Source organism: Metopolophium dirhodum, chromosome 9, assembly GCF_019925205.1.
Source record: "Metopolophium dirhodum isolate CAU chromosome 9, ASM1992520v1, whole genome shotgun sequence".
NCBI classification, from domain to species: domain Eukaryota; kingdom Metazoa; phylum Arthropoda; class Insecta; order Hemiptera; family Aphididae; genus Metopolophium; species Metopolophium dirhodum.
Genome location: NC_083568.1, coordinates 22,191,019 through 22,218,707, shown reverse-complemented (window position 1 = coordinate 22,218,707; position 27,689 = coordinate 22,191,019). Strand labels below are relative to the sequence as shown.

The 27,689-nt window shown below is 29.2% G+C and overlaps 1 long non-coding RNA gene across 1 annotated transcript; it reads left to right on the top strand.

Annotated features, from left to right (window-relative positions):
* Positions 1-173: 173 nt before the first annotated feature.
* LOC132951665 (uncharacterized) lies at positions 174-26,573 on the top strand. The gene is made up of 4 exons (XR_009665377.1): positions 174-304; positions 2,620-2,782; positions 3,201-3,323; positions 26,354-26,573. It is a non-coding gene; the product is annotated as an uncharacterized LOC132951665 (long non-coding RNA).
* The last annotated feature ends 1,116 nt before the right edge of the window (positions 26,574-27,689 follow it).

The following is a 27,689-nucleotide window of genomic DNA, read 5'->3' as shown; positions in this document are numbered from 1 at the left end:
ACTCTTTGATATAAAAAGTTGCATTATATTATATCCGTGGATTCATCATATTGACGTACCTAGTATAATATCTATCATTTATTTATTTATCTATGGCAAATCTCAAAGCCGTTGCAGAAGACACAGTCGATTAAAAATTCTAAAATTTCAATAAGCAAAGAAGATACGAGCAAAAAACTTACCGTGTTTCGTATAATTTTATTTTTCATAAATCACAATATTCTAAGTTCTGTATTCTGAAGCGTTTCCTCATGGGCGTCGGCAGTTCACGTCACGGATTCCGCCGAAAGAGTCGATAATTAAAGTAAGTTTGTTTTTATATTCTTTTGGGGCTTAAATTTAATTTTAAGACTTAAAATAAATATTTAATGTCACGAAAAATGTGCTATCCAAGAATTTTAGTTCCGAACTAGAAATGTATAAAATACGCGAGATATAAACTTCGTCGTCGTTTTTCCAGTCCCTGTTCGTAGAATAATTATAATTAATAGGTGCATACCTATATACTATATAGGGTACTTAATATTTATATGCTTTGGTTTAATTTATAGAAATATATATCATAACTTATAACTGATAATAGTCATAAGATACAATTTTAATTAATAACTGGTAATTTTTTTTCCAAATACAACGTTATAAGTTATAGGTAACTATTAATTTAGTGTCACATACTTAACTTCTATTGTTCACCTAATATCGATATTCTATATCATAGGGATTAGGGACGTATAACCATGTACACATAAAAGTAATATTCACGGAATGGTCAACTGCCTATCCTGACGTGTGCGCACTTATGAATAATATACTTACTCATATACTTGTATAGGTATATAAATATACCTATATAAATAGTGTAATACTACACACACGAATGTGTTACCTATTATGTCCCTAAAAGTTCAACATTATTATATATATTTATTTTTTACATATAGGTAGGTACATTACTAGACTCTAATTAAAATCACATTTATTTTTATTTTTTCGAACACAATGTTTCAAAAATTATTAATTAATATATGATTCATTGGTATAGTATTAAATAAATTAATGAAATAATACAAACACACCTACTATAATTATTAGTAATAATAATATATCCATGTATAAATTATTAAAATACAAAACGAACAATCGAAAAATGATTCTGTAATTACATTTGAAAGTGTCATCGTATATATAAATTATAATAATATACTCTAAAAGTTTCATAAATCCGCGAATACCTACTATTTTTAAATCACAACAAAATAACTAAAATCGTTATTCTTGGTTTTAATATGTAATTTCGTCCAAATTTTAACTTATAATATCTGTAAAAAGTAACTGTGTTTAAAATAGATTTTTTGGATTTTTTGGTTACAATATGAACCAGTGGCGGACTGGGCCGGCGGGATACTGGGAACTTTCCCGGTGGGCCGCTACTCAAAAATGATTTGTTATTGTTATATATTTATAATTATTATTAATATAGAAGATCGGTATAAATATATGAATTATAAATATTTTTTATTTTCATACCATGACGCGTGTGTGAAAAATTGTTTATATTAAGTGTTTAAGATGTTATATTTCGGTTCAGCTCATTGTCCACCCCCTCACTCTTCAGCATTCAATGCATTCAATGCATCAGAAATTATTATTTATATTTAGGCCGCGGATTTAAAAGTAAACTGCATTTTCTGAATTTTCTAAAACATTGCTTTCCAAGCAAAGAATTCGTTTCATTATTATCAACGAATTTAAAAATGAAATTAGAACATTTATATGGGTTGAAGTCAATTTTATAAAATCTTAGCAAAAATTCCTTCAAAAAAAAAAAAATTAAATACAATTAAATAAAGGTAATTTTTTTTACTTATATTTCTATTTTAATACTTATCTACCTATTATGTTCGATACTATAACTTCAGTCTTCAGTTATAGAAAACAACACTTGCCAATATGAAATTATACTATATCGAAGTTTTTTTTTTTAAATATTAAATAGTAAGTATCTGATTGACTGATGTGTTATAATGAAATTTCCCAGTAGTTTTCAAAAGCGACGTGAAAAACAAAAGAAACGGGAATTTCAACTTATTTATAAGTACATAGTGTTATTGTATAAACATTCTGTTTTAGAATCGATCGATATGTTACCTAGGTATACATCACATTCTTTATTTTAAATTCTGGTAGTCGAGTATTGGACAAGTACCTACGTAACTTATAATTCGTATCGTAATTTAATAACTAAAGAAATATTATAATTTCCCCAACAGTGTCTTGGGCCACCGGCAGCAGAATGCATTATAGAATGTCTATAAACTTGTGGTCTAGTATATGGTTAAAATTGGCATGCGACCAACAACTGGGGGCTTGTTCTGGAAAATTTAAATGATCTAATAAGGTTCATCTCATTATTTGAATTAAATTAATTTTTAAGCGATTGTTGTGTTAATCAAGTTTTTAATTTATTTCATTCAACACACTCGTCTCAGTTTTCTAGTACCTCTAGATTTCTCACAAAATTCATATCGATCATCTCACAGCTTTCATATTCAAAACCAAAAAAATATGTATTTTTATCTTATTTCAATCTTTTTCATCGAACACCAATATATATTACAGATCATAAAGATACTAGTATTGTATACTAGATAAGTTTCAATTAGCGAGATGTAGAGAGAGATGGAGATGGAACGAGATGTAGACGGATGAAGATAGCTGTTTCTTCGACGACAACGTGTGCTGCAGTACACCTAGGTTTCACTGGAAGAGTCGATGTTTATGCGTAAGTTTGTTTTTATATTATTTTGGTCTTACATTTACTTTTTAGACTTGAATTAAATATTTATTGTCGCGGAAAACCTGTTAACTAAGTAACGTAGAAGCATATACGTTTACTACTACCTACCAAAGGCGCAATGTATAATAATAATAAATTATACGCCAGTCCGAACAATCCAAACGCTGTCTTACTCGTAGTCGAGTTCTAGTTGATAACTGACTTGTGAATAAATGTAATTTTTGTTAGGTATACAAATAAAACTAATAAATCCTTGAATACAACATTTAAAAATACTAACTCTGTGTAATAAAATTATTATTAGGTATTTATTGGTAGGTTTATATAATATCTGTAGACTGTGACGCATAGGTCATTAGAATATTGTAGAACATTTTACTGCATAAGATGCGTGTTATTTCAGAAATGGTATTCGTCAGTGAACATTTTCAAACTGGGAATAATACATCATAAGCAGATTGAAATGTGTGAACGTTTCAGTGTTCCGAAGACTAAGTTTCGTAGCAGATTTTGATTCCGTCACAGGGTATGTATTTTCTTATTACTCAGTAGGTTTTTTTTTATTATAGTTAATTGATCAGGGGATGTATTGCCCGAAAATTTTCAATATTTGTATTTTAACTATACTGGTATAACACTATTCGGACTATCAATAAAGTCGTGTTCAAAATTAGAAAATTGGTGAGGTATGATATTTTTTTGAGCAATTCATTCGAGTAGGGAATTCGCTCAATGATATTTAAATATTTTCACCGATAATCAAGTACGATGACTTGTAGGTAACTAGAGACTGAGTGAATAGGAATTAGGAAGTGTGTGATATGTGCGAAGATAAGGAAATGGGTCAACAGGATTTCAGAATGTTTGGTGTATGAAAGGGAAAGATGAAAAAGAAATGTAAGGTTAGGGTAGGTAAGTGGAGTCACAGTAGCAGATATGAGAATAATAAGTAAGGTGTTAAGGTACAAAAGAGGATAGAATAAGAAATTTATTAATTAAGGGTAGTGTAGGGTAGTGTACATATTGTAGTGAAAACAAGAGAGAATAGGTTTAGGTGGTTCGGTCACTGTATGATAAGAGATAGTGAGAGTGGCTATAGAAGTTAATTTAACGGAGAAATGATGGGCGAGAAGACTGAAGAAGAGATGGATAGACAGAATACCGATCATATGGAGGTGTGGAATGAGAGTGGCTGAACCTGTATATAGCTGTGAGAGACGGGGGAAGAAAAAGTGTAAAGGTAGAATAGTTATGTTAACAATGCCGAATACGTAGGAAAAGATCTTGAATTGCAAAGGCCCTATTGACTCTTTGGCTTCAACTAACCATAGGTTTACCTAACTAACCTTCTTATGACTCATTAGGACACTTTGAATAAAAAGATCCTGAGTTGCAGGTTGCCGAACTTAAGTGTTTGATTATCAAGTTGATCCTTTGATTGTTGACACCTTAATCCATGCTATGGATGAAGCCCATAGATAATAAAGATATGGATCATATAGTCCACAGGGGAAAGCAATTGAGGCTCCTTTATATTGATAGTCGATGGTCGATACTCGATATAAGTATACTTTATTTGGCCTCAATTTATTGTTCCCCTCGAAGACCGCTGATAAGACCATGATATGATGGAGCCATACCCAGCTCACTCGTGTAAACTTGTTGCCGGTTGGGATGTCAGCGCACTATTTGTTTTCCATATCTGACCCACCCGTAGCATACCAAATGTACGATTAAGAAAACACTAAAATGATTGGGTCAGAGAGAGAAATAAATGGTGCGCTAAAAATCTGACATCCTCTTAGTGTTATCAAGTTGAAGAAGCAGTTGATTGTTGACAATTTGACATTTAACATTAACTGTGGTCAGTGCCGTAACTAGATTTGATTGGGCCCGTGTGTGAAAACTCTGTTGGGCCCCTTTTTCCTAAAAAATTTACTTATTTGAAAATCTCCATATTTATTTTCCTAATAAGACATTTTTTTTTAACAATAAGTATAACTTGTAGTTTAGAAACAACATAAAAATTAAATAATTTTACATATAAATGTGGGTAAATAAATAATATAATTATAACTCTTAGGTAGGTAAGTCATAAAAAATATTTTGAAATTTGAACATCATAAATGTAATTGAATAAAATAATAATATTAACTAAAAATGTTAAAAGTATAAAATTTTCAAAACTAAATTATAAGCTATCGAAGAAAATTCTTTTTTCTTGCTTTTAAATTTGCAAAGTCTTCAATGATTTTGTCTACATTAATATTTTCTGCTTGAAGTCTTTCAATGTTCAGAATAGCGATGTTAGATAACCGGTCTTGACCTATAGAGTTGCGCAAATAGTTTTTAATAAGTTTTAACTTTGAGAATGACCTTTCTGCTGAAGCAGATGTTACTGGTATAGTCATAAAAATGATTATACCAGTAAAAACATCTGGAAGTATGGAAGTTAAGTCATCTTTGATAATGATATCTCCTAAATTTTGAACAGTCATTTTTTGAAGTGAGTTTTCTTGATAAGTTGATGATAAATATGCTTTTAAAGAGATAATTTGTCTTGTAAAATTTGTACTTATATCATCTTTGTATTTAATGGTAAAGTCATACGCTGATTTTATTAAAAGTTCTTCAGACATTTCTACTAATGTTTGGGGAATAAGTATACTAAAATCTTCACAAACCATTTGCATTCCTTTAAAACATAGGTTCTCAAACTTATTTCATCCAACGCCCACTTTGAGAATCAAAAATTTTCTAGCGCCCCCCCCCCCCACCCCAAAAAAAAAAAAATTAACTTAGCATCTGTTATGTCTTTTAAAAATAGATATTACAATTTATAATATATAAATATGCTATATCTAATTTCTGAGTTCTAACATACATTTTAAATTAGCTTTTTGGATGACAGCAATTAAAACGCATACTTTTTCATACTTAAAAGTATTTTTATTAAAATCATGCTAAAAAAGTTATGAATTCAAAATATAAAATTTATAAATTGAAAATGTATTTTGTTTTAATAAATATAGATTTACTATATTACATTTTGTATTAATATATGTATAAATATATAAATGAGACTTTTTTTAATATAATATAATTATAATATTTATATATATAATTTTTTGTATCGCCTCCTAAACCTAACTCAACGCCCCAAAATTCCTTCGGGCATCCTACCGCCCCCCTGAAGACCATCAACGCCCATTAGGGGGCGCTATCGCCCACTTTGACAATGACTGCTTTAAACCTTTCTCTAAGTTGCATAAATGTTGTATCAATTACTGGGTAAAATACATTTACCTTAAAATTATCTTCAATTACTGTAAGTCGATAATCACTATCTACTTCGTCAAAATGCCTTACAGCAAATCGTTGACGCTTTTTATCAAATTTAAATGGTATATTCCATGTTCACACAATTTTCTTGCGTTGTCAGTTATTTTTTCGTACTCTTGTCTCATTTTTCAGAGATGAATTTTTGAGAGATCTGAGTGGGCCCCTAAAAATTTTCTTTGGCCCTGGGCCCGTGTGTTCCACACACTTAACACACCCGGTTTTTACGGCACTGACTGTGGTAGGTATTATGATTGGAAGTAAAAGTAATTAGCAGGACTGTGAATTTAATGTGATGAAAAAGTGTTAAATATTTGCCTGCATGTATGCACTAAAAACAGACAAATATATGCACTGAAATATTTAAAAGCATGTACTTAAAATTCAAAATAATACTGAATGAAAACGTTTTTATTAACATTTTTTTAAATTAATAAATTATAATTCAAATTGGTTTACAAAAAAAATTCTTTATTTACACACTTGGTAGGTAGGTATGTAGGTAGGTAACGGATGAACCGAAAATATAAAAACATTTTAAGAAAATAAGCATAAATACGAAGAAATCATGAAAACATGCAATTATATTAACTAACCCAAAAAAAAAACGCTTATTGGTAACGGTGTTGTAATAATAGGGATTTTCCAAAAAAAATACGTACTAATAGTTCAAACAAATCATAAAGGCCAACTGTAATAAATATTAATTTATGAAAAAGTATATTAAAAAGCATTATTATTATAAATGAAACAAAACTATGAACTATGGACCGTGACATAATATAGGTATTTCTATATTTTTAGCTCCATAATTTCTGTTAAAATATTAGGAAAATGTATTAAGTACCGTAAAAGTGCTAAATTTTAGCTATTACTTAAAATATTATATTCATAACAAATTATCATAGAAGGTTAGGTACTGTTATTCCACATACTTATTATAGTTTAATTTAACTACAACGTTCTAGTAGAGTCTGATAAAATTTGGTTCCACGACTTTGATCATACAAACTTTAAATACTAAACTATGGGTCTGAAATTTAGTTTATATAGATCTAAATAATCCAAAACATATTATATTGCTTCAAAATATAAAAATAAAGTGTCTTGTATTGTAGCAGGTAGGTAACTTTCAAAAAAAAAAACTAAAAAAAATCATACTTGAAATCTATGTATAATATACGTATATTGTAATAAATGTTCAAATGTTTACTATAGTAAATTATAAAAAATTAACTTAAGTTCAATATAATACATTATAACAGGTGTTCAAATAAACAGTTCCTACCAAAAATGTTGTCAATTCACACAGTCTCTCTTTAATTTTAAATTTTTCTTCAAATCATCTACAAAATATAAATGTTTAGTAAATTGGAAGACTTGATTAAGTATTTAATCATTTATCTAAAAGAGATGTGCCGGGTCGCCACATTACTATATCGAGGGGCCATGGTGCAAGTGTCGTCCATAAATATCATGATTAATAATCATAATTGCCTCAGTAAGTTGAGGGACCGTAGTTAAAGTGCCGTCCACCAATAAATGACCCGAAAAAAAAAACGATTAATTCAAATATAGAAGGTACTTATATCATATACTTTTATCAAAGTATGATTGTGTTAGCCACTGTCTTGTGTAAATTATATTGTCTTATGTTTTCCCAATCTAATAATACAAAATACTGAAAATTAATGAAATCACAAATATTAGTAGGTACAATAGAGAGACTGTGCATTGATTTACAAATTTGTCTTAAATTTACTTTTTGCATAGAGAATAATATGAAGGTGGGCTGAGCTTAGATGCTGATAAATCATTAATAGAGAGTCCAGTGTATCTTTCAGACAATTTTCTTCGGAGGGGCAATTATAATACGTATTATTTTATTTACACAATATCACATTATTATACTGTAATAGGTAGTCTGTTATGACTGTGAAAATTATAATTAAATAGATACGTCATACCCAACATTTCGCATAAAGTTTTACATACACACATAGTATTATTATTTTTTTTTTTTTTAATTGATCTTGAGCCCGGCAGCTGAGGCCATTAGCTATTTTTAGTTTTACTGTAGGTTATTAAGTCGGTAGGGGGAGGAACACGTGTGTTTTTTGTTTGGCAGAATTTCTAATGTGGCACCCGTAGGTTTCTGCCGTGCCCCGGGTGGGGGGATGGCGGCACTTTTTCTCCGGACACCGTGACTTGCATGGAGAAAAATGCCGCCCGGTGGTCGAGGATCGAGCTCGGACCGGCTGTGCCGAATCCGTCGCGTTAGACCGCTCTGCCACCTCGTCCCCCCATAGTATTATTATATATAACCTAACCTTCTTTTTAAATACATGTATGTTAAGTTCAATATAGGTACAAAAAAAAAAAAAAAAATAATAATAATAGCTAGAAAAAAACATACTTTTTAACTTACTTTTTTATTACCTACACTGAAAAAAAATCCTGATCATATAAAATAATACAAGTATAAAGGTAAATTAGTTCAGTATAATTAAAATATGGCAATACAAATTCAAGTTATTTATTTAAATAAGATAATCATTGAAAAAAAAATATTTAATAGATTTACCTACAATATGACAAAAGTAAATATACATTTAAATAGAATTTATACCATTAGGTTAGGTATTATAAAATATATTTTAGTAGGTACATATAAATTTAACTTTTTAACTGACTTAAAAGTATAAATTTAAGAATTTAGATTAACTGCAGACCTTTTAATAATATAATAGTTTACCTTATTATGATTGTCAATGCTTTGATGCTGATTAAGAACTGTACTAAATTATTAAACAAATATAATTTGATTTTTTATTGTTTTATACAAATTTCAATGAATTAGGTACACAACACACAGTAACAAATAACACAGTGACAGTCAATACACTTCACCGTTTAGACTATAGTAAAGTAATACTAGTAATAGGTACATTATCACAGTGAACAACAATGATACACATTACAAACTAATGAAATACCTACGTATAAATCTGATAATATTTTTGGTGTTTAATAATTTATAATCACCGGTGTCCTATAATATTATCTATGTGATTACTGATTTCTATCGGGGAAAAAAAATTATAAATAGAATACTGTGTTGACTCTTATCGGATGTACCTCTTATCTATTGTTGGTGATTCACTGTGGTATAGAATTTACATTTGTCTTATGACTATTTGATTTTTTTTTTACTATTCTTCAAATTTTTCTCCGGGGGGGCACTAGACAATCTCCGGGGGGGCCTTGCCCCCCCCCCCCCCCTTCCTCCCGGAGAAGTACCTGAAAGAAACACTGATAGAGACGCGTTGATCGCTTTTATGTGCTTCAAATTGTTTACACGAGTGAGCTGGGTATGGCTCCATCATATAATATAATAAAGATATAACATAATGGTCTTATCAGCGGTCTTCAAGGGAACAATTGAGGCCGAATAAAGTATACCTATACGAGTATCGACTATCAATATAAAGGAGCCTCAATTGCCTTCCACGGGAACGCGGCCTAAAATGTATTTAACATAGGCGTGGACTATCCATATCTTTATTATCTATGGGCTTCATCCATAGCATGGATTAAGGTGTCAACAATCTAACGATCAACTTGATAATCAAACACTTAAGTTCAGCAACCGGCAAATCAGGATCTTTTTATTCAATGTGTACCTAATAAGTCATAAGAAGGTTAGTTAGTTAGGTTAACCTATGGTTAGTTGAAGCTATGGTAATGATAGACGACTACCATCACCGGTCGTGAGCTTTGCGATGATCTTTTCCTACTAACTATCAAGGTATTCGATATTGTAAACATAACAATGAAAGAAAATATTTAAATATTATTAATTTGGTTAGATTAGGTTAGGTTAGGATTGGGCAGGAAATTAGATGTTAACTAATTATCATAGTTTTTAACACGGTCTTAAAGACTGTCAGCTAGAGTTGTACCAGTATAGTTATTAAAAACTTAAATACAGCCAACATTAAATAATGACTTTTTTACCACAACAAATTATAAAATGTATTTTAAAATATAACAAAATATTATTTTATCCAGGTTTTATAAGGTTTTCAATACTTATGAGTCTTTGTAAATAGAAAATGTATAAAATCAATAGTTTTAATTTAATATATGGTTTTGTGTTTTAATATCCTATTGTCAAAGAATTCTCAGGGTTTCCTTTCCACATTTTTTTACATCTGTAGACCCACCAAACACAATATTATTTTAAATTAAACATTTTATGTCCTTCATAAATTACAATCACATAGTAGAGTCCGTGCAGGACCTTTTCTTATTTAATTTCTTTGCATCCTTTATAATTTACATTCATTTTTATACATTTTCTAATATATATACTACCGTGATACACCTCTGATCATAATAACTGTTCGCATTATTATAATGTAAAGAACACCTAGTTTTTGGATTGTAGTTAATGTGTATTGTAGTATTTAGCTTCCAGCGTATTCTTTTGTTTAGTGATATTTCACCCAGATTTCTCAAACAATTTTTTTTTCACTTCATTGAACTCTAGTAGATTTTTTTGTATAAATATTTTTCAAGATTAAGCGGCTATACCTAGGAGTACGCTGAGTACCTGTGTACATAATATATAATTTGAAAAGAGACTGGCTATGTTCTCTCACGTTCCCCATTCAATTTATTTTTTTTATATCTATCTTTACATTTACAACCTGGTCCCATATGATTTTTTTTAAATTTTTTATTTTTCACGTTCCCCTTTCAATTTTTTTTCATAGATTAATTTCAATTCATTTTTAATATGAATATTTTCAAAAATGTATTTCAGAGAATACTAAATGTTTAATTTTATCTCATTTGTGTTTGCTTTATGATGTTCATTTGCCTAAGGCTTCCGTGCTCCCCTCCACAATTTTTAATCTGTTATTTAATTCCTATTGATCTTTCTATATAGATTTTTTAAAGACTGCCAAGCCGGTGCCATGTAAATTTTTTTTAAATTTTATTTTATTTTTTTTTTGCCTTTTAAAATGCATTTCTTACTGGCACCCACAGCTCCTTTTAAATTTTTTTTTTATGAAATTATTTTAAGTAATGAATTTGTATTTATTTTTTTAACATTAACAACCTGGTACCCTATGAATAATCCTTCTTTAAACAAATAAATATTTTGAATAGTTTTTTCTGTTTGAGATTCTGGGCATTTTAGTTTGTACTTTGTGACGTGTATTCCAAAGGTAGAATTATTCTAAATTTTTTTTTGGTTTTCTAAAAAGCATTTGCCTGCGGGCGCCCACACCCTCTTGCAAATTTTTTTTTATAAATGTAACTCTAGTTTATTTTTTTGTATTGACTTGATTATTGATAACCTGTTTCCCTATTAATAATGCTTCATTAAAGAAATAAATGTTTTGAATAATTTTTTCTGTTTAAGATTCTTGGCATTTTAGTTTGTACTTTGTAATGTGTGTTCATACAGTAACATATTTTCCACAATTTTTTTGGTTTTCTAAAAAGCATTTGCCTGCGGGCGCCAACACCCTCCTTCAAATTTTTTTTTTAGGAATGTCACTAGTCGAATTTTTGTATAGACTTGAACTTAGATAACCTGTTGCCATGCGAATAATCCTTCTTTAAACAAATAAATATTTTGAATAATTTTTTCTGTTTAAGATTCTTGGCATTTTAGTTTGTACTTTGTAATGTGTGTTCATACAGTAACATATTTTCCACAATTTTTTTGGTTTTCTAAAAAGCATTTGCCTGCGGGCGCCAACACCCTCCTTCAAATTTTTTTTTTAGGAATGTCACTAGTCGAATTTTTGTATAGACTTGAACTTAGATAACCTGTTGCCATGCGAATAATCCTTCTTTAAACAAATAAATATTTTGAATAGTTTTTTCTGATTAAGATTCTGGGCATTTTAGTTTGTACTTTGTGACGTGTATTCCTAAGGTAGAATTATTCTAAATTTTTTTTTGGTTTTCTAAAAAGCATTTGCCTGCGGGTGCCAACACCCTCCTTCAAATTTTTTTTTTAGGAATTTAACTAGTCGAATTTTTGTATAGACTGGAATATTAATACCTTTGTGCCATACGAATAATCCTTCTTTAATGAACTAAATATTTTGAATAATTTTTTCTGTTTAAGATTCTTGGCATTTTAGTTTGTACTTTGTAATGTGTGTTCATACAGTAACATATTTTCCACAATTTTTTTGGTTTTCTAAAAAGCATTTGCCTGCGGGCGCCCACACCCTCCTTCAAATTATTTTTTAGGAATGTAACTAGTCGAATTTTTGTATAGACTTGAACTTAGATAACCTGTTGCCATGCGAATAATCCTTCTTTAAACAAATAAATATTTTGAATAGTTTTTTCTGTTTAATATTCTGGGCATTTTAGTTTGTACTTTGTGACGTGTATTCCTAAGGTAGAATTATTCTAAATTTTTTTTGGTTTTCTAAAAAGCATTTGCCTACGGGTGCCAACACCCTCCTTCAAATTTTTTTTTTAGGAATTTAACTAGTCGAATTTTTGTATAGACTGGAATATTAATACCTTTGTGCCATACGAATAATCCTTCTTTAATGAACTAAATATTTTGAATAATTTTTTCTGTTTAAGATTCTTGGCATTTTAGTTTGTACTTTGTAATGTGTGTTCATACAGTAACATATTTTCCACAATTTTTTTGGTTTTCTAAAAAGCATTTGCCTGCGGGCGCCCACACCCTCCTTCAAATTATTTTTTAGGAATGTAACTAGTCGAATTTTTGTATAGACTTGAACTTAGATAACCTGTTGCCATGCGAATAATCCTTCTTTAAACAAATAAATATTTTGAATAGTTTTTTCTGTTTAAGATTCTGGGCATTTTAGTTTGTACTTTGTGACGTGTATTCCAAAGGTAGAATTATTCTAAATTTTTTTTTGGTTTTCTAAAAAGCATTTGCCTGCGGGCGCCAACACCCTCCTTCAAATTTTTTTTTTAGGAATGTAACTAGTCGAATTTTGTATAGACTTGAACTTAGATAACCTGTTGCCATGCGAATAATCCTTGTTTAAACAAATAAATATTTTGAATAGTTTTTTCTGTTTAATATTCTGGGCATTTTAGTTTGTACTTTGTGACGTGTATTCCTAAGGTAGAATTATTCTAAATTTTTTTTTGGTTTTCTAAAAAGCATTTGCCTGCGGGTGCCAACACCCTCCTTCAAATTTTTTTTTTAGGAATTTAACTAGTCGAATTTTTGTATAGACTGGAATATTAATACCTTTGTGCCATACGAATAATCCTTCTTTAATGAACTAAATATTTTGAATAGTTTTTTCTGTTTAAGATTCTGGGCATTTTAGTTTGTACTTTGTGATGTGTATTCCTAAGTTAGATTTTTTTCTCAATTTTTTTTTGTTTTTCTAAAAAGCAATTGCCTGCGGGCGCCCACACCCTCTTGCAAATTTTTTTTTATAAATGTAACTCTAGTTTATTTTTTTGTATTGACTTGAGTATTGATAACCTGTTTCCCTATTAATAATGCTTCATTAAAGAAATAAATGTTTTGAATAATTTTTTCTGTTTAAGATTCTTGGCATTTTAGTTTGTACTTTGTAATGTGTGTTCATACAGTAACATATTTTCCACAATTTTTTTGGTTTTCTAAAAAGCATTTGCCTGCGGGCGCCCACACCCTCCTTCAAATTATTTTTTAGGAATGTAACTAGTCGAATTTTTGTATAGACTTGAACTTAGATAACCTGTTGCCATGCGAATAATCCTTCTTTAAACAAATAAATATTTTGAATAGTTTTTTCTGTTTAAGATTCTGGGCATTTTAGTTTGTACTTTGTGACGTGTATTCCAAAGGTAGAATTATTCTAAATTTTTTTTTGGTTTTCTAAAAAGCATTTGCCTGCGGGCGCCAACACCCTCCTTCAAATTTTTTTTTTAGGAATGTAACTAGTCGAATTTTGTATAGACTTGAACTTAGATAACCTGTTGCCATGCGAATAATCCTTCTTTAAACAAATAAATATTTTGAATAGTTTTTTCTGTTTAATATTCTGGGCATTTTAGTTTGTACTTTGTGACGTGTATTCCTAAGGTAGAATTATTCTAAATTTTTTTTTGGTTTTCTAAAAAGCATTTGCCTGCGGGTGCCAACACCCTCCTTCAAATTTTTTTTTTAGGAATTTAACTAGTCGAATTTTTGTATAGACTGGAATATTAATACCTTTGTGCCATACGAATAATCCTTCTTTAATGAACTAAATATTTTGAATAGTTTTTTCTGTTTAAGATTCTGGGCATTTTAGTTTGTACTTTGTGACGTGTATTCCTAAGGTAGAATTATTCTAAATTTTTTTTGGTTTTCTAAAAAGCATTTGCCTGCGGGTGCCAACACCCTCCTTCAAATTTTTTTTTTAGGAATTTAACTAGTCGATTTTTTGTATAGACTTGAACTTAGATAACCTGTTGCCATGCGAATAATCCTTCTTTAAACAAATAAATATTTTGAATAGTTTTTTCTGTTTAATATTCTGGGCATTTTAGTTTGTACTTTGTGACGTGTATTCCTAAGGTAGAATTATTCTAAATTTTTTTTTGGTTTTCTAAAAAGCATTTGCCTGCGGGTGCCAACACCCTCCTTCAAATTTTTTTTTTAGGAATTTAACTAGTCGATTTTTTGTATAGACTTGAACTTAGATAACCTGTTGCCATGCGAATAATCCTTCTTTAAACAAATAAATATTTTGAATAGTTTTTTCTGTTTAAGATTCTGGGCATTTTAGTTTGTACTTTGTGATGTGTATTCCTAAGTTAGATTTTTTTCTCAATTTTTTTTTGTTTTTCTAAAAAGCAATTGCCTGCGGGCGCCCACACCCTCTTGCAAATTTTTTTTTATAAATGTAACTCTAGTTTATTTTTTTGTATTGACTTGAGTATTGATAACCTGTTTCCCTATTAATAATGCTTCATTAAAGAAATAAATGTTTTGAATAATTTTTTCTGTTTAAGATTCTTGGCATTTTAGTTTGTACTTTGTAATGTGTGTTCATACAGTAACATATTTTCCACAATTTTTTTGGTTTTCTAAAAAGCATTTGCCTGCGGGCGCCAACTCCCTCCTTCAAATTTTTTTTTTAGGAATGTAACTAGTCGAATTTTCGTATAGACTTGAACTTAGATAACCTGTTGCCATGCGAATAATCCTTCTTTAAACAAATAAATATTTTGAATAGTTTTTTCTGTTTAAGATACTGGGCATTTTAGTTTGTACTTTGTGACGTGTATTCCTAAGGTAGAATTATTCTAATTTTTTTTTTGGTTTTCTAAAAAGCATTTGCCTGCGGGCGCCAACACCCTCCTTCAAATTTTTTTTTTAGGAATGTAACTAGTCGAATTTTTGTATAGACTTGAACTTAGATAACCTGTTGCCATGCGAATAATCCTTCTTTAAACAAATAAATATTTTGAATAGTTTTTTCTGTTTAAGATTCTGGGCATTTTAGTTTGTACTTTGTGACGTGTATTCCTAAGGTAGAATTATTCTAAATTTTTTTTTGGTTTTCTAAAAAGCATTTGCCTGCGGGTGCCAACACCCTCCTTCAAATTTTTTTTTTAGGAATGTAACTAGTCGAATTTTTGTATAGACTGGAATATTAATACCTTTGTGCCATACGAATAATCCTTCTTTAATGAACTAAATATTTTGAATAGTTTTTTCTGTTTAAGATTCTGGGCATTTTAGTTTGTACTTTGTGATGTGTATTCCTAAGTTAGATTTTTTTCTCAATTTTTTTTTGTTTTTCTAAAAAGCAATTGCCTGCGGGCACCCACACCCTCTTTCAAATTTTTTTGAATGTGTATTCATACAGTAAAATATTTTCCACAATTTTTTTGGTTTTCTTAAATGCATTGGTCTGCGTGTGCCAACACATCGCTTCAATTTTTTTCGAAATTTTTTTATTTGTACTTTGTAATGTGTATTCATACAGTAAAATATTTTCCACATTTTTTTTTGGTGTTCTAAAAAGCAATTGCCTGCGGGCGCCCACACCCTCTTGCAAATTTTTTTTTATAAATGTAACTCTAGTTTATTTTTTTGTATTGACTTGATTATTGATAACCTGTTTCCCTATTAATAATGCTTCATTAAAGAAATAAATGTTTTGAATAATTTTTTCTGTTTAAGATTCTTGGCATTTTAGTTTGTACTTTGTAATGTGTGTTCATACAGTAACATATTTTCCACAATTTTTTTGGTTTTCTAAAAAGCATTTGCCTGCGGGCGCCCACACCCTCCTTCAAATTATTTTTTAGGAATGTAACTAGTCGAATTTTTGTATAGACTTGAACTTAGATAACCTGTTGCCATGCGAATAATCCTTCTTTAAACAAATAAATATGTTGAATAGTTTTTTCTGTTTAATATTCTGGGCATTTTAGTTTGTACTTTGTGACGTGTATTCCTAAGGTAGAATTATTCTAAATTTTTTTTTGGTTTTCTAAAAAGCATTTGCCTGCGGGTGCCAACACCCTCCTTCAAATTTTTTTTTTAGGAATTTAACTAGTCGAATTTTTGTATAGACTGGAATATTAATACCTTTGTGCCATACGAATAATCCTTCTTTAATGAACTAAATATTTTGAATAATTTTTTCTGTTTAAGATTCTTGGCATTTTAGTTTGTACTTTGTAATGTGTGTTCATACAGTAACATATTTTCCACAATTTTTTTGGTTTTCTAAAAAGCATTTGCCTGCGGGCGCCCACACCCTCCTTCAAATTATTTTTTAGGAATGTAACTAGTCGAATTTTTGTATAGACTTGAACTTAGATAACCTGTTGCCATGCGAATAATCCTTCTTTAAACAAATAAATATTTTGAATAGTTTTTTCTGTTTAATATTCTGGGCATTTTAGTTTGTACTTTGTGACGTGTATTCCTAAGGTAGAATTATTCTAAATTTTTTTTGGTTTTCTAAAAAGCATTTGCCTACGGGTGCCAACACCCTCCTTCAAATTTATTTTTAGGAATTTAACTAGTCGAATTTTTGTATAGACTGGAATATTAATACCTTTGTGCCATACGAATAATCCTACTTTAATGAACTAAATATTTTGAATAGTTTTTTCTGTTTAATATTCTGGGCATTTTAGTTTGTACTTTGTGACGTGTATTCCTAAGGTAGAATTATTCTAAATTTTTTTTTGGTTTTCTAAAAAGCATTTGCCTGCGGGTGCCAACACCCTCCTTCAAATTTTTTTTTTAGGAATTTAACTAGTCGAATTTTTGTATAGACTGGAATATTAATACCTTTGTGCCATACGAATAATCCTTCTTTAATGAACTAAATATTTTGAATAGTTTTTTCTGTTTAAGATTCTGGGCATTTTAGTTTGTACTTTGTGACGTGTATTCCTAAGGTAGAATTATTCTAAATTTTTTTTGGTTTTCTAAAAAGCATTTGCCTGCGGGTGCCAACACCCTCCTTCAAATTTTTTTTTTAGGAATTTAACTAGTCGATTTTTTGTATAGACTGGAATGTTAATACCTTTGTGCCATACGAATAATCCTTCTTTAATGAACTAAATATTTTGAATAGTATTTCTGTTTAAGATTCTGGGCATTTTAGTTTGTACTTTGTGATGTGTATTGCTAAGGTAGAATTAATTCTAAATTTGTTTTTGGTTTTCTAAAAAGCATTTGCCTGCGGGCGCCAACTCCCTCCTTCAAATTTTTTTTTTAGGAATGTAACTAGTCGAATTTTCGTATAGACTTGAACTTAGATAACCTGTTGCCATGCGAATAATCCTTCTTTAAACAAATAAATATTTTGAATAGTTTTTTCTGTTTAAGATACTGGGCATTTTAGTTTGTACTTTGTGACGTGTATTCCTAAGGTAGAATTATTCTAATTTTTTTTTTGGTTTTCTAAAAAGCATTTGCCTGCGGGCGCCAACACCCTCCTTCAAATTTTTTTTTTAGGAATGTAACTAGTCGAATTTTTGTATAGACTTGAACTTAGATAACCTGTTGCCATGCGAATAATCCTTCTTTAAACAAATAAATATTTTGAATAGTTTTTTCTGTTTAAGATTCTGGGCATTTTAGTTTGTACTTTGTGACGTGTATTCCAAAGGTAGAATTATTCTAAATTTTTTTTTGGTTTTCTAAAAAGCATTTGCCTGCGGGCGCCAACACCCTCCTTCAAATTTTTTTTTTAGGAATGTAACTAGCCGAATTTTTGTATAGACTTGAACTTAGATAACCTGTTGCCATGCGAATAATCCTTCTTTAAACAAATAAATATTTTGAATAGTTTTTTCTGTTTAATATTCTGGGCATTTTAGTTTGTACTTTGTGACGTGTATTCCTAAGGTAGAATTATTCTAAATTTTTTTTTGGTTTTCTAAAAAGCATTTGCCTGCGGGTGCCAACACCCTCCTTCAAATTTTTTTTTAGGAATTTAACTAGTCGAATTTTTGTATAGACTGGAATATTAATACCTTTGTGCCATACGAATAATCCTTCTTTAATGAACTAAATATTTTGAATAGTTTTTTCTGTTTAAGATTCTGGGCATTTTAGTTTGTACTTTGTGATGTGTATTCCTAAGTTAGATTTTTTTCTCAATTTTTTTTTGTTTTTCTAAAAAGCAATTGCCTGCGGGCGCCCACACCCTCTTGCAAATTTTTTTTTATAAATGTAACTCTAGTTTATTTTTTTGTATTGACTTGAGTATTGATAACCTGTTTCCCTATTAATAATGCTTCATTAAAGAAATAAATGTTTTGAATAATTTTTTCTGTTTAAGATTCTTGGCATTTTAGTTTGTACTTTGTAATGTGTGTTCATAAAGTAACATATTTTCCACAATTTTTTTGGTTTTCTAAAAAGCATTTGCCTGCGGGCGCCCACACCCTCCTTCAAATTATTTTTTAGGAATGTAACTAGTCGAATTTTTGTATAGACTTGAACTTAGATAACCTGTTGCCATGCGAATAATCCTTCTTTAAACAAATAAATATTTTGAATAGTTTTTTCTGTTTAAGATTCTGGGCATTTTAGTTTGTACTTTGTGACGTGTATTCCAAAGGTAGAATTATTCTAAATTTTTTTTTGGTTTTCTAAAAAGCATTTGCCTGCGGGCGCCAACACCCTCCTTCAAATTTTTTTTTTAGGAATGTAACTAGACGAATTTTGTATAGACTTGAACTTAGATAACCTGTTGCCATGCGAATAATCCTTCTTTAAACAAATAAATATTTTGAATAGTTTTTTCTGTTTAATATTCTGGGCATTTTAGTTTGTACTTTGTGACGTGTATTCCTAAGGTAGAATTATTCTAAATTTTTTTTTGGTTTTCTAAAAAGCATTTGCCTGCGGGTGCCAACACCCTCCTTCAAATTTTTTTTTTAGGAATTTAACTAGTCGAATTTTTGTATAGACTGGAATATTAATACCTTTGTGCCATACGAATAATCCTTCTTTAATGAACTAAATATTTTGAATAGTTTTTTCTGTTTAAGATTCTGGGCATTTTAGTTTGTACTTTGTGACGTGTATTCCTAAGGTAGAATTATTCTAAATTTTTTTTGGTTTTCTAAAAAGCATTTGCCTGCGGGTGCCAACACCCTCCTTCAAATTTTTTTTTTAGGAATTTAACTAGTCGATTTTTTGTATAGACTGGAATATTAATACCTTTGTGCCATACGAATAATCCTTCTTTAATGAACTAAATATTTTGAATAGTATTTCTGTTTAAGATTCTGGGCATTTTAGTTTGTACTTTGTGATGTGTATTGCTAAGGTAGAATTAATTCTAAATTTGTTTTTGGTTTTCTAAAAAGCATTTGCCTGCGGGCGCCAACTCCCTTCTTCAAATTTTTTTTTTAGGAATGTAACTAGTCGAATTTTCGTATAGACTTGAACTTAGATAACCTGTTGCCATGCGAATAATCCTTCTTTAAACAAATAAATATTTTGAATAGTTTTTTCTGTTTAAGATACTGGGCATTTTAGTTTGTACTTTGTGATGTGTATTGCTAAGGTAGAATTAATTCTAAATTTGTTTTTGGTTTTCTAAAAAGCAATTGCCTGCGGGCACCCACACCCTCTTTCAAATTTTTTTGAATGTGTATTCATACAGTAAAATATTTTCCACAATTTTTTTGGTTTTCTTAAATGCATTGGTCTGCGTGTGCCAACACATCGCTTCAATTTTTTTCGAAATTTTTTTATTTGTACTTTGTAATGTGTATTCATACAGTAAAATATTTTCCACATTTTTTTTTGGTGTTCTAAAAAGCAATTGCCTGCGGGCGCCCACACCCTCTTGCAAATTTTTTTTTATAAATGTAACTCTAGTTTATTTTTTTGTATTGACTTGAGTATTGATAACCTGTTTCCCTATTAATAATGCTTCATTAAAGAAATCAATGTTTTGAATAATTTTTTCTGTTTAAGATTCTTGGCATTTTAGTTTGTACTTTGTAATGTGTGTTCATACAGTAACATATTTTCCACAATTTTTTTGGTTTTCTAAAAAGCATTTGCCTGCGGGCGCCCACACCCTCCTTCAAATTATTTTTTAGGAATGTAACTAGTCGAATTTTTGTATAGACTTGAACTTAGATAACCTGTTGCCATGCGAATAATCCTTCTTTAAACAAATAAATATTTTGAATAGTTTTTTCTGTTTAATATTCTGGGCATTTTAGTTTGTACTTTGTGACGTGTATTCCTAAGGTAGAATTATTCTAAATTTTTTTTTGGTTTTCTAAAAAGCATTTGCCTGAGGGTGCCAACACCCTCCTTCAAATTTTTTTTTTAGGAATTTAACTAGTCGAATTTTTGTATAGACTGGAATATTAATACCTTTGTGCCATACGAATAATCCTTCTTTAATGAACTAAATATTTTGAATAGTTTTTTCTGTTTAAGATTCTGGGCATTTTAGTTTGTACTTTGTGATGTGTATTCCTAAGTTAGATTTTTTTCTCAATTTTTTTTTGTTTTTCTAAAAAGCAATTGCCTGCGGGCGCCCACACCCTCTTTCAAATTTTTTTGAATGTGTATTCATACAGTAAAATATTTTCCACAATTTTTTTGGTTTTCTTAAATGCATTGGTCTGCGTGTGCCAACACATCGCTTCAATTTTTTTCGAAATTTTTTTATTTGTACTTTGTAATGTGTATTCATACAGAAAAATATTTTCCACATTTTTTTTTGGTGTTCTAAAAAGCAATTGCCTGCGGGCGCCCACACCCTCTTTCAAATTTTTTTTTATAAATGTAACTCTAGTTTATTTTTTTGTATTGACTTGATTATTGATAACCTGTTTCCCTATTAATAATGCTTCATTAAAGAAATAAATGTTTTGAATAATTTTTTCTGTTTAAGATTCTTGGCATTTTATTTTGTACTTTGTAATGTGTGTTCATACAGTAACATATTTTCCACAATTTTTTTGGTTTTCTAAAAAGCATTTGCCTGGGGGCGCCCACACCCTCCTTCAAATTATTTTTTAGGAATGTAACTAGTCGAATTTTTGTATAGACTTGAACTTAGATAACCTGTTGCCATGCGAATAATCCTTCTTTAAACAAATAAATATTTTGAATAGTTTTTTCTGTTTAAGATTCTGGGCATTTTAGTTTGTACTTTGTGACGTGTATTCCTAAGGTAGAATTATTCTAAATTTTTTTTTGGTTTTCTAAAAAGCATTTGCCTGCGGGTGCCAACACCCTCCTTCATATTTTTTTTTAGGAATGTAACTAGTCGAATTTTTGTATAGACTGGAATATTAATACCTTTGTGCCATACGAATAATCCTTCTTTAATGAACTAAATATTTTGAATAGTTTTTTCTGTTTAAGATTCTGGGCATTTAAGTTTGTACTCTGTAATGTGTATTCATACAGTAAATTATTTTCCACAATTTTTTTGGTTTTCTAAAATTCATTTGTCTGCGTGTGCCAACACATCGCATCAATTTTTTTCGAAATTTTTTTATTTGTTCTTTGTAATATGTATTCATACGTTAAAATATTTTCCTCATTTTTTTTTGGTGTTCTAAAAAGCATTTGCCTGTAGGCGCCAACACCCTCCTTCATATTATTTTTTAGGAACGTAACTTGTCGAATTTTTATATAGACTTTAACTTAGATAACCTGGTGCCATTGGAACAATCCTTCTTTAAAAAAAAATAAATATTTTGAATAGTTTTTTCTCTTTAAGATCCTTGGCATTTTAGTTTGTACTTTGTGATGTGTATTGCTAAGGTAGAATTATTTCTAAATTTGTTTTTGGTTTTCTAAAAAGCATTTGCCTGCGGGCGCCCACACCCTCCTTCAAATTATTTTTTAGGAATGTAACTAGTCGAATTTTTGTATAGACTGGAATATTAATACCTTTGTGCAATATGAATAATCCTTCTTTAATGAACTAAATATTTTGAATAGTTAATTAGTACATAATATAGGTATTTCTATATTTTTAGCTCCATAATTTCTGTTAAAATATTAGGAAAATTTTTTAAGTATCGTAAAAGTATTGAGCTATTACTTATTTATTATAATCATAACAAATTATCATAGAAGGTTAGGTACTCTTATTCCACATACTTATTATAGTTCCATTTAACCACAACATTCTAGTAGAGTCTGAAAAAATTTGGTTCCATGACTCTGATCATACAAACTTTAAATACTAAACTACGGGTCTGAAATTTAGTTTATATAGATCTAAATAATCCAAAACATATATTGCTTCAAAACATAAAAATAATGTTTCTTGTATTGTAGTAGGTAAGAAAATATAAAAAAAAAACTAAAAAAAATCATACTTGAAATCTATGTATAATATACGTATAAATGTTCAAATGTCTATTATAGTACATTTTAAAAATATTAGCTAAAGTTCAACATAATACATTTTAACAGGTGTTCCAATGTACATTTCACACCACATATTTTGTTAATTCACACAGTCTCTATTCAATTTCAAATTATCTACAAAACATAAATGTTTAGTAAATTGGTTAAGTATTTAATCATTTATCTAAAAGAGATGTGCCGGGTCGCCACATTACTATATCGAGGGACCATAATGCAAGTGACGTCCATAAATATCATATTATATATTATATTAAAAATACAAATAATTAATATTTCACTAACAGTAAATATTATAAAAAAATATTTCGAAATGTACAATACTCATATTATATTATGATTGTATTAGTTACAAACACTTGAATTAAGAGTTATGTTTGAGGATTTAATTAATTTCCTAAAAGGAAATGCCTCAAGGTAGCCTCAAGGTACCGGAAAAAAACGATTGATTCAAATATAGAAGGTACTTATATTATATACTTTTATCAAAGTATGATTGTGGTAGTCACAGTCTTGTGTATATGATATTGTCTTATGTTTTCCCAATCTAACTATACAAAATACTGAAAATTAATGAAATCACAAATATTAATCAATAGAGAGACTGTGCATTGATTTACAAATCTGTCTTAAATTTACTTTTTACATAGAGAATATGAAGGTGGGCTGGGCTTTTAATATCAGAGTATGGATACAGGGCTGGGATTTCATATTATGATTGCAATATTTGTGGACCCTGGACGACCAAAAGGACCATCCTCCATAACATGTTTCAATAAGTCCAAAATAAAATGAATCGAATACGTTATAAAGTTGCTACCATGCTCGACATTATCCTGGTATTTTTAAAAAACACGAAGCTAAAAAAAATCATTAAAAATTTTGTTTTAAAAAAAACTTTTCTTGTACATATTATGTTGTCTCCAAGTGTGTCAACGATCAAAGGATCAACTTGATAATCACACACTTAAGTTCGGCAACCTGCAACTCAGGATCTTTTTATTCAAAGTGTCCTAATAAGTCATAAGAAGGTTAGTTAGGTAAACCTATGGTTAGTTGAAGCTATGGTGATGATAGACGACTATCATCACTGGTCGTGAGCTTTGCGATGGTCTTTTCCTACTAACTATCAAGGTATTCGATATTGTAAACATAACAATGAAAGAAAATATTTAAATATTATTAATTTGGTTAGGTTAGGTTAGGATAGGACAGGAAATTAGACGTTTATTAATTATCATAGTTTTTAACACGGTCTTAAAGACTGTCAGGTAGAGTTGTACCAGTATAGTTATTAAAAACTTAAATACAGCCGACATTAATTTATGATTCTTTACCACAACAAATTATAAAATGTATTTTAAAATATAACAACATATTATTTTATTAGGATTTTATAAGGTTTTCAATACTCATGAGTTTTTGTTAATAGAAAATGTATAAAATCAATAGTTTTAATTTAAAATATGGTTTTGTGTTTTAATATCCTTTTGTCAAAGAATTCTCAAGGTTTCCTTCCCGCATTTTTTTACATCGTTTATAAATTACATTCATTTTTATACATTTTCTAATACATATATTACGGTGATACACCTCTGAACATAATAACTGTTCGTATTATTATAATGTAAACAATACCTAGTTTTTGGATTGTAGTTAATATGTATTGCAGTATTTATCGTCCAGCGTCTTCTTTTGTTTAGTGTTACTTCACCTAGGTTTATAAAACAATTTTTTTTTAGTTATGTAGCTCTAGTTGAATTTTTTGAATAGACTTGAACATTGATAACCTTGTGCCCTATGAATAATCCTTTTTAATGAACTACCTATACTTTTGGTTATACATTAGGTTTCTAAAACAATTTTTTTTTTCAATTCATTGAACTCTAGTAGATTTTTTTGTATAAATATTTTTCAACATTAACCGACTATACCTGGGAGTACACTGAGTACATAATATATAATTTGAAAAGAGGCTGGCTAGATTCTCTTAAGTTCCCCATTCAATTTATTTTTTTTATAATTAACTTTTTTTGATTTTTTTATACATATCTTTTTTTAAAACATTTACAACCTGGTGCCATATGATTTTTTTTAAATTTTTTATTTGCTTCTTACAATGCGTTTGCGTGCGGGTGCCAACACCCTCTTTCAATTTTTTTTTTTAGTTATGCAACTCAAGTTGAATTATTTGTACATACTTTTTGAACATTGATAAAACCTGGTGCTCTCTGAATAATCCATCATTAATGAACTAAATATTTTGAATAGTTGTTTCTGTTTAGGATTCTGGACATTTTAATTTGAACTTTGTAATGGTGTGTTCCTACTATTTAATTTTTTCTAAATTTTTTTTTGGTTTTCTAAATGCATTTGCCTGCATGTGCTAACACCTCCCTTCAATTTTTTTTTTTTATGATTTTAACCCTAACTGAATTTTTTAAACATCGATAACCTGATACCCTCTGTATTATCATTCTTTTGTGAGCTTATCATTTTGAATAGTTTTTCTGACTAAGATTCTGGGTATTTAAGTTTGAACTCTTTAATGTGTGTTCCTATACTATTTAATTTTTTCTACATTTCTTTATGTTTTCTGAAATGCATTTGCCTGCAGGCGCCAACACCTCCCTATGATTTTAACACTCACTGAATTTTTTAAATATTGATAGCCTGGTGCTATACAGTTTGTTGGTTGCTGTTAAAGTTGATGATTTTATTTCACCCAGAGAAGCCTGATAAACTTAACGATGTCTACTTCATACACACTTATGTTTGGATATTACTCAAGTCTCCGATTTTAAACGTTTGTCAAAACCAAAATTTACTTAGTGGTTTATCGTTTTTAGTTCATACAGTGGTTTATACTTATTCTTGTTTTCAAAACTGAAATATTTAATGTATCAAATACAAGGAACTAGGAATTCGAGCCAATGTATAGACAAGTCTTCCGGCTCAGATGAAGCCATACAATATTGGCGTGAATTGTGAAACTTATAAAGGTCAAAATATTGTTGATAGGTTTTTATTTTAAAGCTATTAACTAACATCCCTACCTGTTCACGCAATACATTGTATAATATCTAATTATGTGCGTGGACATAAATTTGTATATCGAAAGTGCTCAGCCCGTTTAGTCAAAATAATTTAATAAATTAATAATTATTTATTACAATCTTAAAATATCCATAACTTGTTTAAAAAAAAAAAAATACAAATAAATGGTTGCAATGTTTTAGTATGTATATTGAAGATGTTGCCCATCAGCTGTTATAGTATTAATTATTAAATTTAATTAAATATTTAAATTATAGGTTTACTCCGTCGTCAAACCCGTTGCCATTCATGGAATTTACTTCTCAACAAGGAAAGACAAACTTCTTTGAAAGAAGACTAAGTGAACACCAATTACCTTCAGTTGTACTCTGAATCATGTTTGTGAATAAAATTATTTGTCAAAGACTTATTCATAATATTATAAGAAAACTTTATTTTTAAATTTTATAATTGAAGTGAAAAGTATTAAAAATCTTAATTAATTATACTATCATAGTTTTCATATTTGTCGTATTTATAGTTAGATTGTAATATAAAATTTATAAGTATATGACTAATGTGTTATAATTTATTGTTATAACTGCTTGCAGCAGTTATTTGTTCATGATAAATAAGAAACTCTTATTACCAAGTAAAAAGAAATAAATTATAGTATAATATACTAGATGTAGGCATATAAAACAATTAAAAAATGTTGTTTTTTATGTCTATGGATTAACGAAATTAATAATAATATCATAAATTACCAAAATAAATATATTAAGACTACCGTTCTTTCATCACTGTACACTATATACTAAAGTTCGACAGACGACGGTTTACCGGGCGTCCCTGGGAAGTTATATTTCTTTGGTAATTAAATTACAATATGAATTATAAGTTAGGTACCTATTATGTAGGTAGGTACTTATCCAAAACTCGTTTATCAGGATTTAAATAAAAAGGGAGGTCAATTGAAAAAAAAAAAATTGGAAGTCACTCAGCTGAACAGTAGGTTACAAGTGGGTGACTGTTATGGATAGTGTTAAATTTGAATTCAATGATATAATATCATTGTATACGAAAAACGATTCTAACGATTTGTCAGCCTAGGATATTGTATACTATACTTATATTGATATTATAAAATATTATTAATACCGTAGCCGGTTAAGTTGTATTATTATTATTATTTGTTTATTATCATATTTGTATATAATAATATATTTTAGACGTTTCAATTACCCACGAATAATATTTTTAAAATAGTTATATAATATATTACAAGTTACAACAAATTAAGAACGATATTGCAAAAATTAATTGCCGGAAATAATTAGTTTTTAACAGAAAACGACAGGGAAGTCTGAATTTAGCGGCCAGTCTTATTTTTAAGTTATATCAAATACTATAGATTAGAATACGGGAAGCTCTTAGATTTGCTAGGGGATACTGTAGCGCTCCATATTATAGTAGGTTGCCTATATAAGCCCCTTAATTTTTCTTTTTTAGACACTGATAACTATTAACTGATAAGTTATTAGTACAAAACTACAAAAGAAAAACTACTTAGCTTTTTTCTAATTTTTAAATTAAGACTCATAGTCCATTAGC